The sequence below is a fragment of the Hermetia illucens genome, chromosome 2, assembly GCF_905115235.1.
Source record: "Hermetia illucens chromosome 2, iHerIll2.2.curated.20191125, whole genome shotgun sequence".
Classification (NCBI taxonomy): domain Eukaryota; kingdom Metazoa; phylum Arthropoda; class Insecta; order Diptera; family Stratiomyidae; genus Hermetia; species Hermetia illucens.
This window is the reverse complement of record NC_051850.1, coordinates 63,423,294-63,435,975: the sequence shown is the minus strand read 5'-3', so window position 1 is coordinate 63,435,975 and position 12,682 is coordinate 63,423,294. Positions and strand designations below refer to the sequence as shown.

Here is a 12,682-nt window from a genome sequence, read left to right as displayed (position 1 = left end):
TAGGGATATCGAATTGGTGAACCTCGGCGCAAAACTGGGATGTCTGGAGTTCCTTACTAAGGGAAGCCTAGACCGGATACCTGTTGTTGCGCCTTTGATGATAATGATGTGACTAACCGTCGCGGGCTCGGAAAACATGACAAATGAAGTTCTTTGCCAATTATAGGCTCTATTCCACCAATTTTGGTCGGCCTATGGAGGCTCTGGCTAAACTGAACCATTTAAAAACAGCTTTGTCAACTGCTTGGTATTTGTATGCTTCGTCCTCTTTAATACTTGCACTAGAATTAGCTTTTCCAATTATTATTATTATTCTGTTAAGGGAAAGTCGCACCGCGTCCTTGAAGAACTATTGTGCCCCTTTTACTGGTTATAGTGTACCTATTGATCATAGTATCTCAAGCAGGCTTGTAACCGTTAGGAACTTTAGTATGTTCCCAGCTTCCAGATCTTTCAGCTTTGCATCTGGTATTAAGTGTTCTCCCAGATGCCTCGACCTACTTTGCACAAGTGCCGGACACTGTCCCAGGTCCCAGTCCCAGGTCCCATCCTCCTCCTCACAAAACCTGCCGGCAGTGCCCGTAGATATCCCTAGCTTCCCTAGGTGATAGTTCAGCCGACAATGACTAGTGAGAATTCCCACTATGATTCGGAGGTTCTTTTTGGTGAGGTTTAGGCAATCCTTTGTACGCATGGGTTCGTACCCCCCAATAAGCACCCTGGACTGCTCCATCCTGCCTCGTTACCTTCCAACCCAGCATGGCCTGGAACCCAAAGTATCCAGACCTTGTTGGACGAGCCGAGTGTATTCAGTCTCTCAAGGTATTCCCATACCAGTTTAGAGTTCACCTGGTTGGACCTAAGTGCCTTGATCGCTGCTTGGCTATCGGTGAGAATAGCTATGTTCTGCCCCCTGTAGTTCCTTTGCAGATTAATGGAGGCACATTTGTCTATGGCGTAAATTTCCGCCTGGAATATGCTAGTGTACCTGCCCATTGGCTCAAAGTACATTTTCCTTGGACCAATGACACAGGGCACCCGCTCCCTCTGCTGTGAGGGATCCGTTAGTGTACCAAGTAATCAGTTGCTGGTTTAAGCCGTATGTCGCCGCCACGCTCTCCCAGTTTGCCTTGTTACTCCAACGTATTTCAACCTTCTTATCGAAGTGAAACCTCGTTGTCATGTTGTCCCTCGATATCAGTAATTCGGGATACCGCCTAGAAAGGATATCAATCTTCCTTCGATTTAGGCAGCTCCCCGCGTCACTCATACTACCGGCCATCCTGAATATTGATCTCCTTGCCTGCATCTGTATGTGCAGATGGAGAGGGGTTAATCCCAGAAGGACCTCCAGTGATGCCGTTGGGCATGTCCTCATTGCCCCACTGATACACACGCAAGCCAGCCTTTGGAGCTTATGTAATTCCCTGGCTTGTGTGCTGAGTTGGGTTCTTTCTGCCCAGATTACCGCTTCATAGGTAATCATTGGCCTTACTATTGCAGTATATATCCAAAGTAGTATCTTCGGGCTGCAACCCCATTTTTTTCCTGCTATGGATCTGCAAGTCATCAGAGCCCTCGTGGCTTTCCGACAAGTGTTTCCGACATGTCTCTTCCAGAGTAATTTTTGGTCTAGCGTAATTCCCAAATATTTGACCTCTGTTTCTCGTTTCACCTCCATATCATGTAATGTTATAGCTTTCAGGTGATCGAGCTTACGCCTCCTAGTGAATGGTACTATGGTGGTTTTGGTTCGGTTGATCCGCAGTCCCACTTTCCTGCACCAGGCACTAATAACCCTTAATCCAGTTTGGATTCTATCACATAGGGTATCTTCATATTTGCCCCTACAGATTAAAACAATGTCGTCCGCGTAGCCCTGGACTTTTATTCCAGTATTTGTTAACACGTCCAGGAGTTTATCCACTACCATACTCCACATCAGCGGCGATAGTTCTCCACCCTGGGGACAGCCTTGAGTGGTGTTCATGATAATAGAATTTGTACCTGTTTGTACCTCTATTTGTCTGCTTTCTAGCATTTTGCCCATCCAGAGTGCCAGGGTGTTTTTCACTCCTTTGCGGCTCGGGGCATCTTGTACCTCTGTGCGCGATGTGTTGTCCAATGCTCTATTCGATATCCAAAAACGCGCACAATGCAATTTCCTTTGTTTCTATGACGTCCCGTAGTACCTCTGTCCGCTGATACAGAGCAGTTTCAGTTGACCGTCCTGCCCGGTAAGCGTGTTGACAGTGATGTTGGGGATTACGCCTTAGAACGTTAGTTCTAATATAGTTGTCTATGACCTTCTCCATCATTCTGCTATACGCAGTCAGTGCATTTTTATACCTCCGCCAGTCCCCGGTTTGTTTTGTCCGGTTAAAGAGTTTTCGTACCTCTGTTCTCATTCTGGCTAGGTTCTTGTTCCACCATGGTACATCCCTTGATGACTTCACTGTCTTGGCCGGACAGCTGGCCTCATATGCGTCAATGACGATTGTGTTGAAGTTTTCCACCACCGTTTCTAATTCCAGTTCGCTCCTGATGTCACCGCCCCCTTGAAGATGGGCAATGTTGCTTTTCCAAACCTTCTGTCTTTATCTGCCCAAATAGAGATATAGAGAGATTTTTAAACGTTTTAGCGCCTTGTGTATGTTGGTATTTTTAATAAAACCTATTTGGGGTGGTTTTATTAAAAATACTTATATAGACACTTTGTGCTCAAATTTCGCACAACCAAGGATCCAGGACTGTAAGCAGAAATTCTGGGCTAGGGTTGCAAATCATGCATCAGAAAATAGTGCAATCCCCATTATTATCCACTTTTTCCGTTGAAATTCCTATGCCCCACGTTAGTTTGTGTTGTATGAAATATTTCCATAAATTTGCAAGATATTTTTCGGCTGAGAGAATAATTCCACTTAGAGGAAATTTGACTTAAATTTTGAAGTTATAGACTTCGAAGTGTCCATGCCTCTACTGGAAAAATTAAGGGTGCTAGATTGCACACCGATTTAGCATTCCGATTGCGTCATTATTGAAACAAGTACAAATATTCCCATTTTTTAAGAGTAAAATAAAAATGAAATATTTCACCTAATTACGAGCATTTAGCTCCAAAAGTTTTCACTTTTGGAAAGATGGTTGTAGGTCTCGTGAAGCTACCAGACTTCAAACATAAATAGTTCGTGATAAATAATTTCAACTCCTTGACATGTACTTTGGAACTGTCTTAAAGTTCAATTCAAGTGATACCGAAATATAGAAATTTGCATGCGTGTTCCCTCGTTGATCTACCGTCGACCACAAAAGCGGCCGCGTCTAATTGCACGTAGTGCTGGCCTAGCCAAAATTGCGATAAAGTAGTTTTTACCTTATCGCGATTTTGGCTCATTTGAAAATTTAAAAATATCAAAGTTGTCAGGGCATTGTCCAACTTTGGAATTTAGCTTAAATCAACTAAATCCGGGGATAACGAGTTGCCGTTTGTGCAAACAACGCGCTGAGACTTCGAGACTCCTTCAATGACCAAGAGGCATAGCATTATCAGTAAAATTAATGTAGTGTCACGTGTCAGCTTGGATCAGTTATTGAAATTTGAATACGAACGGAATCATGGAATAATCACATCATTTGCGTCGGTTTCAAATGCATTCCACCGCGCTTATCAGCTCTAATTGGAGGAAAAATGGCTCAGTTGAAGGACTATGCCCCGCCAGAGGTTACAGTTGTGGAAGCGAGTAATTATCTGTGCAAGTTTCAAGTGATTTAGCAAACACGATGTACTGAGGTCGGGCACGGGGCCTTCTGTTTGCATCATCAATATTGCACGAAAGTCGCGGTTGGGGCTGATTTGTTTGACGTGATCGTACGTAAATAGGCGGCCTGATTAGTTCCCGATGCGATACCGCAGACATGAGGTCGCCAGCGGTGCCCTTCCCTCAAACCTGGGGGAGCGAAAAAACCCACAATGACGCGGGTCTTTATCTAAGACCTGATATCGTTTGAGCTAGTGGCATGCCATTGCCGGATATGAATAATTTCTAATGGAAATAGAACATTAAGTGAAGTGGTCGTAAATCTTTACGTTTCCAATGTTTACTTACTCGTTGAAGTCATCTGCACTCGGGGTGATAAGGTGGACTGTTTACTGCTGCGGCTACACCCTGTGCGCGAGTCGAGTTAGCCGATGGCAGATTTTGCACCAGCAGAGCCGGCGGATCGCGGCTTACACTTTGCACACGCGCACTGCAGAGTCCGGGTTTCGCGGGTCGCGGTATCACTTGCGTGCTCCAGGTAGCGTTCCTCCACCCAACACACACACGTCGCCGTAAGATCGCGCTACGATACACAATGGGTGTAAAATCGCATATCAATCTATGCCACTTTTTATAAATAAGACTGGTCGCCTGGCAAAGTAAACACGAACACACACCAGTCGTGGAGGTGACAGAGTTTTTCGCGATAGCGGAACATAAAAGTGTACACAGTCGCGGCCTTGCGAGTGTGTTGCGGTCGCGAATTGCAGGCCAACAGGTGCAGCGCAATGATCGATTATCGTCGATTAGGGTCTCTGGGGACGCGGCTGCGACCTTTAAGCCAGGTCTCGGGGAGGTGTCCTACGAGGTCGCTGGGTTTTGACTTGGTCGCGGTGTCTTCCTCCGCGCTATCTAAGATCTGGAGCTTCCGAAGGCCGCGCAAGGGCGATATCTCGACATGTTTTGACCATATGCTGGGCTCGCGACGGAGCCAGTTTATGTTGGCACTCGACACCTACGAAAAAGTGCAAAAGACACTCAAGACGCCCAACCACACACGGCACTGCTGCGCGTTTTGTTGTGCAAACTTGAAGACATTGCGACTTTCTATCTTTTCCCTGGAGGCGATGTTCACTGGCCTTTCGAGATTTTCGCTCCAGCAGGACTTTGTTTCGCGGAATTCAGCCACTTACACACGGAACTGGATAAAACCAAAGACACTCCCGTTCCGAGAAGCTCCACACTAGGCACCGTTGTTCTTTGCAGCACTTCTCGTCTCCGCGTTACACAAGAGCTGGGTGATAAGGGGCTTATCAAAATATGTCTTTTCACTTAGAAATATGTCCCTTATCACTGCTATTAACCATATAATGGTAGTTAATGCTCGGCTTTTATGTACTTTGGGCATTAGAACGGAGCAACCGCACAGTCTGTCACGTAACGCGATCGGCCCGAGAACTGAACTCTGTGGTTCCTCGAAAACATCACTCGCGCTCGAGCTGCCACTCACCATCGAGCAAAAAACAAGTCCACCAACAACAAGTCGCAGTCACCCGTCTCAGGCCAGGCTGCCTTCGTCTTGTTCTCGTCTCAAGACGCGCCGCGATCACTCCAAGAAACTCACAACGCTCCGACTCCGCCACACATAGCGGGCACATGGGCAAGTACATAAGTCGTTCTTGAGCGCACCATTGTTGCCCGGAGAGCGCAAAGCCAGAATCCGGACCGCGCACTGGAAATCTGGCTGCGAGCGCTCCAGAAGGAAATCCTGGCTAGGTGTGCCCGTTGGAAGGCGGCCTGGCCGCGGCAGATGCTAATTGGGAATTTCGAAAGAGCTCGGGCTTCCGCGGGACGATGGAATATTCATGAGGTCGCGACGTCGGCCGTGTGGGCAAATCGATTGGTATTGAAAGAAGAAGCCTCCTACCTACCTACTCGGCGTACTTGAGGAACCTTTACTTATTGCCAAGTCAATGTTTTCATAATGCTCACCATGGGCAGTGCTGGCCAACCTGCCAAGCTGTCTTCCGAGCGTGGAATATCTTTGATATCGGTCTCTACTCCGAATTCCGATTGACATGGAATTTGGAGTGGAAGCAGAGAATAGCATTAATTCCATTTCCTTTATTTTAGTGTCTTACTTACTAAACAATTTTCAACTTAAAGCTAGCTTAAATAGAAGAGCGAATTGTACTTAAATATGTTTGGAAATGTTGGCCAACCCGACCTTTTCTTTAGAGTACTCTATTGGGTATATGATATAGATATACATCCATCTTGACAATAATTCATTAATGAAAAACTGCGCCCGCGCGAGGAGGTTTTAATTTACTTACTAAAAGTAATCCATCCTAGCTTAACTTATTCTAACTCACCATAATATGCGATAAATACTTAACTCCTTAACCTCTATACACCCCCCTAGCCAGGAGTGTCAGGATTTTGGGAGTGAGGATTTTGCATTTTAAAGTTGAACTTACGATTTGGTGGGGCTTTAAGTATGTGATTAATGGAGGGGTTTTACCTGTTGGTCGAGATGCCGAATAAGCGGATTAGGGTGGTTCTCCTTTGAAGAACTTTGCGAGTAGACTAACAACGGATTCTCGAAGCGCTTTGACTTTGGTACGCCTATATACTTTGGGGTTTTTACCGCCCCTATTGGTCTTCCACTTATAAGACAGATCATTGCAGTGTCTAAGAATTCGGCTTTCGAATGCCTCGCATTTTGCCATGACATTGTTGGAGCGTGAGCCTTGTATAGAGCCAGTTTTTTTTTTGGGGTGGTGGAAACCTTCGAAAGACACTGGTCTGGGTACACCAGTGTCTGGGATTTTTACCCACTAAAACCACCCCCGACTCCCTCCCTGCCCCGCGGAACCACCCTAAGGTATTACATCACGGGGCGGAGTCAGCTAATTCTAGCCTTATCCCGTTTCTTCTATACGCGGCGTACGTGACCGCGCCTTTGTACTCTCCTCTGCCTTTCGCAATTTATCTTGAATAGATGCGATCATGCAGTTGGCCACATCCAAATTCTCTTGTTTTCCTAGCATTTTCGCCACCAGATTTTCTGGTACCAGTACCTCTCCTAGAGTCTCCACTAGATTCCTCCTTTCTTCCACACATTTCGGACAGTGGAAGAATGTATGCTCTGGGTCCTCTGGAATTGCATCGCAATTTGGACAATCGGGTGAGGTCTCGAATTTAAACCTGTGCAGGTATTGGCGATATCCTCCATGCCCCGTGAGAAACTGGGTGAGATTATAATTAATCTCACCGTAACGTCTCTCCAACCACTCCTTGATGGCAGGAATGAGCCTGTGAATCCATCGACCCTTTTCCGAGCGTTCCCATTGCTCTTGCTGTCTATTTATGGATCTCTCCCTCTCAGCGCTCTTCGTCTGCAATAAGGGAGAGATTGACTTCGCATGGTATATATTCGCCATCTCATCTGCCAAGATGTCAATCGGCATCATTCCAGAGATGACGAATGCTGCATCATCTGAGACAGTGCTAAAGGCAGAGCATACCCTCAGAGCTGTCCTCCTGTAGACTGCATTCAGTTTGCTAGTGTTAACTGACATCCGCAACGCCTCCCTTCAAACTGGGGTTGCATAGAGCATGATTGAGGTCACCACTCTATAAGCAACTTAGAGGTATGCCGTGGCCCTCCCACGTTCGGCATCATCCTCGCCAGAGCCTTACTAGCAGTGGATGATTTCTCACAAACATACTGTAAGTGTTGCTTATAGCTGAGCTTCCTGTCTATCACCACCCCCAAGTATTTGATGGTCGGCTTGGAAGTGATGATATGATTCCCAATTCTAACACAGGACCGCTTCTGTTTTTTCCTCCGCAAGCGTCAGACCAGAGATCTCTAACCAGCATTTAACAGCACTGATTGCCTCGCTTGAGTATAACTCAGCATCTTCGAGATGCTTTGCGACAACAACCAGCGCTATATCGTCAGCGTAACCCACCTATGTGGCTTCCTCCGGAAGGGAAATATTAAGTACATCGTTGTACATAATATACCACAGTAGTGGGCCCAATACGGAGCCCTGCGGGACACCCGCGGAAACAACGTACTCCTGGAGTCCGTCATCGGTGTTATACCAGAGCCTCCTCTCAGTTAAGTAACTATCGGCGACAGCAGCGAGATAGGCGGGAATACCAATCTTCGCTAGGAATTTCCGTATAAGATTCCAATTGGCCGAATTGAATGCATTTTTAACGTCCAGGGTTACTACCACGCAATATTTGCCGGTACTACACTTTCCGTGGATTGCACCTTCGGCCAAGTCAGTAACCAAATTGATGGCATTCATGGTTGATCTTGTTTTACGGAACCCATACTCCCGATCTAAAAGGCCGCCTTAGCTCTCAACAACCCAGAGTAATCTTTTATAGATTACCCGCCCTAACATTTTCCCCACCGTGTCCAAAAGACATATGGGTCCGTATGACGATGGTTCACCTGGAGGTTTACCAGGCTTAGGCAGAAGTGCCAACTTCTGTCGCTTCCATGCCATTGGAAATATTCCTTCGGACATGCACGCTTCGAACAGCTCAGCAAACATTTCCGGCCTGCATCTCTCGGCAAGCTTAAGGGCCTTCCGTACTCCGTCCAGTCCCGGCGATTTATTGTCTCAACTCTACCGCAATTCTCCAGCAGCTCGTCTCTGGTGACTGGCGAAATTGCCGTAACATTCAGAGGTGGTTGGAATGTGTCGGTGCTCTCTTCTTGCTGGGGGAATAATCCCTGGATGATTTTCAGCAAGAGGGTGAGACACGTGATCTGCGGAGATGAACGGCCTCTGAATCGTCCCATCACGATTCCATAAGCTCTCCCCCACGGGTTTACGCCCGCTTCTATTCAAAGCTCCTTAAGGCATTTCCTCTTGCTTCGCTGGATGGCGAGCTTGAGGGTTTTGCTGGCTGCCTTATAGGCGCAATCTTCCTGCCCCTGATCGACTCTACCTACCGCCCTCTGAGCCGCTCTTCTGGCTCGGTGGCAGGCTGATCGAAGATCGGCCAGTTCATCATTCCACCAGTAGTTTGGTCTTCTACGGGGAATGAGCACCTCCTAGGCATAGACGTGTCACGTGCTTTGGCGATGCATTGAGCCAGATAGACGGCTATTTCCGTGGAGGCGCCTGCTTTATCAGGTTGATCTAACCACACCTCTATGAAGGTCTGCTCATCCAAAGATTTTGTAAACCAGCCTGAAATCTTTTTCGGTTTCGGGCATGATAGTTCTTTGCCCTGATTCTCTGCTACCCCACTCTAGGACCCAAACATTGAAATCACCAGGAATCACCTTTGGACTTCGTCCTCTAACGTCGAGAACAAGATTATCAAGCATTTGCTCGAATTCAGGCAGTGTCAAACTTGGTGGGGCGTAGCAACTGTATACATATACACCACTTATTTTCGCCCACACAAAGCCCCTGGCTGCCTAACTTGCAGTACATTGTATGGCCTGTCGACCACAAGCCCATATCGCCGCTCCGCCAGTCGAATCTGTAACCCATATGGCACCGTGACGGTTTCTATATAGTTCACTTCTGATGGCAATTTCCATCTCAGATTCGAACGTGGTCTGCTCAAGTAAATCCTGAGCGACCCTGCATTGATTCAGGTTTATTTGAATAAACCTCATTTTCTCATTGCAGTGAGCGTCTTCCTAAATTCTGGACAGTTACCACTTCCGGCAATATGCCGGTTATCCTGTCCCTGTTTTACTTCGCACAATAGGCATTTGGGGTCCCTATTGCACTCTCTGGCAATATGGCCTTTCTCCCCACACCTTCTGCATCGCCCGGATCGATCAATGCTGCTGGTGCAGACCTTCGCGAAGTGCCCAAACATGAGGCATTTAGAGAACATTTGTTCTCTTAAACGGCAAACAGCCCATCCAATCCGAACCTTTCCGGCAACCAATAACATCTGCGCTGCCTCCGCTGGTACTCGTATTGTGGCTGTTTGAGTACCACCATAGGCTTTTCATAAGCCCACAACAGACTCCTCGGTAAGTTCTTTCAAATTGAATTGCTCCTCCAGAGCAGTACAAATTTCTCCTTTCGATGTCACTTCATCGAGATCCTTATATTGTATATAGATGTCATGTTTTTGGGCACGCACTGCGGCATTCTCCCCAAGTGAGTTTTCCACTTGAGTGCGAAAGTCATCAGTTTTGCCACCGCTGGATCTTTTCAGCTCGAACATGAGATCCCCTTTCTGGGTTCTTCGGATTCTGTTCACATTTCCGCTCAGAAGTTTTAGGTCGGGATCACCTTTGACCTTTTTGAGTATCTCCGCGTAGGACAGATTGCCCTTACTGGAGATAACAATTGCATCTGGACGAGTTCGCACTCGTTCCGCTTTTTTTGTTGGGCTTCGCAAAGCTGGTCAAGTTTCTGAGATTCTCTGTACGCTTTCCTCTTTCTGAGCTGTTGGTGTTGGTTTTCAGAATGTCCTGTCCGTCTTTTTTTCAAGCGCCTGCTGATTATTTAAACGATCCCCCTCTTTCTCACATACTCGTTTATTTCTTTGGGATTCGATGGTAGTACGGTTAGACGTCACTTGGGCTGCTTGTAATACTGTTGGCACAGCGGGGTTCGGCGTATCCTTATTATTCTTTTCCTCCATCTGTGATTTATTATTGAGGACTGAATAGCCCTCACCATATTCCTTATGGCTTGGTGCACGTTGTGCTTGTCCTTGTGAACTCGGACAGCTCAACTATTTTTGCCCCAGGCTGGATAAAGGATAATTCGTCGGGATCTGGACTCTGCTCCCTATAAGTCCCGGCAGTGTTACTCCTTTTACACGGTCTGTCACTTTTGACGTTTATTGACCTTGCTTGTACTTTATCCTTCATCGTGTTTGGCATTGGTGGAGATCTCAAAGTTGATGAGCTTCTTTAGAATGGACCCCTTCCTTATTCATGGAGCACCTCCTGCTGTCGAGCATCTTGAACATATGCGGTGGGTGTTGTCATGGTTTTTGTTGTCCAAAAAATCTGCTTTCAGTTCATCTTTGTTTGGTCTTGTTATTGGTGTCCTCGGTAAGGTCGTACTTCGCTTGAACATCTCCTTCTCTAGATCCAAATTACTTGTACCATTATATGCCAAGGTGGCCAAGTTGTCCACCACCGAGGCACTGCGGTCGAAGAATATCAACGACCGGGAGCCCGCTTGCTCACTCCCAAAAGCCGCCGGTACTGGGGTTCCGAGCCCCTGCACCGTAAGTTTCCTCCTTCTCTCGTCTTCCATGGTGGTTTTATGTTCTGAGTATCCTTCCCATAGCCATTTTGGTTCGCGCACCAGAGGTGAGCAAACACTAGCCCATGCACAGTCAGAAAAGAAAAGTGCATGAACACATATTTACACATCAATAGGTATACCTCAAATCGCCAGCTGGGGTCTCGCCTGATAGGAGATCTGGCCACTCCTCACAGGAGAGTCAGTTTAGCTTTAGCGCTGAAACGTACTCTTTTATGAAGAAGACAGTAGATGCTACCAACTACGCCGTGTGCCTTACTGATATTGAGCTGAAGATGTGGGTTGAACTTAAAGAGTTCATGAAGTTTTACTCCCAAGTATTTGATCGAACTACTCACTGTAGTGTTTTTGATTCTCATTTTTAAGCCTTTAGCTTTCCTGTGGATGCCTTTAGAACGTAAGTATCTAGATTTTCTCCAAAAGGTGCAGATTTGCGCGGAAGGTTCTATGCGAAGATAAGCGTGTCATCGGCGAATTATATAAAGTGAACGCCATTATCGGGGTTTGGAATGTATCCCGTATAAATATTGAAGAAAGTTGGTCCAGAAATGGATCTTTGCAGCACTCACGGTGTTACCGGCAAGAGATCAGAGAATTCATTCCCCAGGCTGACAGAAAAGTGACACTCTTCAAAGAAGCTGAACGCAATTCGAATTATCGGAACTGGGAATTCATTGTCAATTAGCTCATATAAAAGGCCGTTTACCCACATGAAGTCGAAAGCCTTTTCTAAATCTAACGCACATGCTACTGTCGGCTTGTTGTTGACGTCAAATCTTGAGACGTCAGTGTCGTGAAAGTAGCTCAATGCGTGTTGGATTCTGTTTGAAACTGAATCAATGCAATGTTGAATCCAATTGTCCAGGCTTTCTCGAAGAGTTTGCCTAAATTGGATAATAGGGTCAGATGTCTCTTTTCTGGCATGCCAAAAGTGGTCAAAGGGTAGTATAGATCCCACGGCGAAACGTGGGTTGGTACCCACGATGGAGCATAAAACCTGGGAAATGCCTGCTGAATCAACACCAACAGCTCTGCTACCAAACCCTATCTCCACCTCCACGTGGAGCCCCACGCTGGGAGCCCTTTCTTAACGAAAAGCTGCAAACGGAGAAGGATGAAGCCGAGTCTCCCACGCCTAAAAATGGGACAAATTGTACCAACTGATCCCTACACGGAAAGCCCAAGTTACGAAGCCACAACAGGAGCTTCGGACAGGATAGACTTTACAACGACGAACTCGGTAACGACAAAGGAACAACGATTTGCGCATTTTCTCATGGAACGTGCGCTCCCTGTACAGAGATGAAGCTGATAAGCAGCTAGCCAATACCCTGTCCCAATATAGGGCTGATGTAACAGCGTTACAGGAGATGCGTTGGACAGGGACCGGTTTCCTGGAGACGAGCCGCTACACAATATATTATAGTGGGCATCCAGTAAACCATGTACTCGGAGTAGGTTTCTTAGTCAGCCAAAAAATGAAACCTGCTGTTATCGGCTTTGAAAACATAAGCGAAGAGCTATGCACTCTGCGCTTGCGAGGCAAGTTTAGAAATATAAGCCTCATAAACGTCGACGCCCCTACAGAGGAGACTGCAGAGTCCCTTCTCCGACTCTGCAGTCTCCTCTGAACGTGCA

At 46.7% G+C, this 12,682-nt stretch overlaps 1 protein-coding gene across 1 annotated transcript in view; it reads right to left on the bottom strand.

Annotated features, from left to right (window-relative positions):
- Positions 1–5,644, bottom strand: part of LOC119648305 (semaphorin-5B) — a 29,987-nt gene extending 24,343 nt beyond the window's left edge. The window contains exon 1 of the mRNA XM_038049970.1: positions 4,107–5,644. The gene's annotated coding sequence lies outside the window, so the exon portion shown is untranslated. The remainder of the gene's footprint in view (positions 1–4,106) is intronic.
- Positions 5,645–12,682: the final 7,038 nt, after the last annotated feature.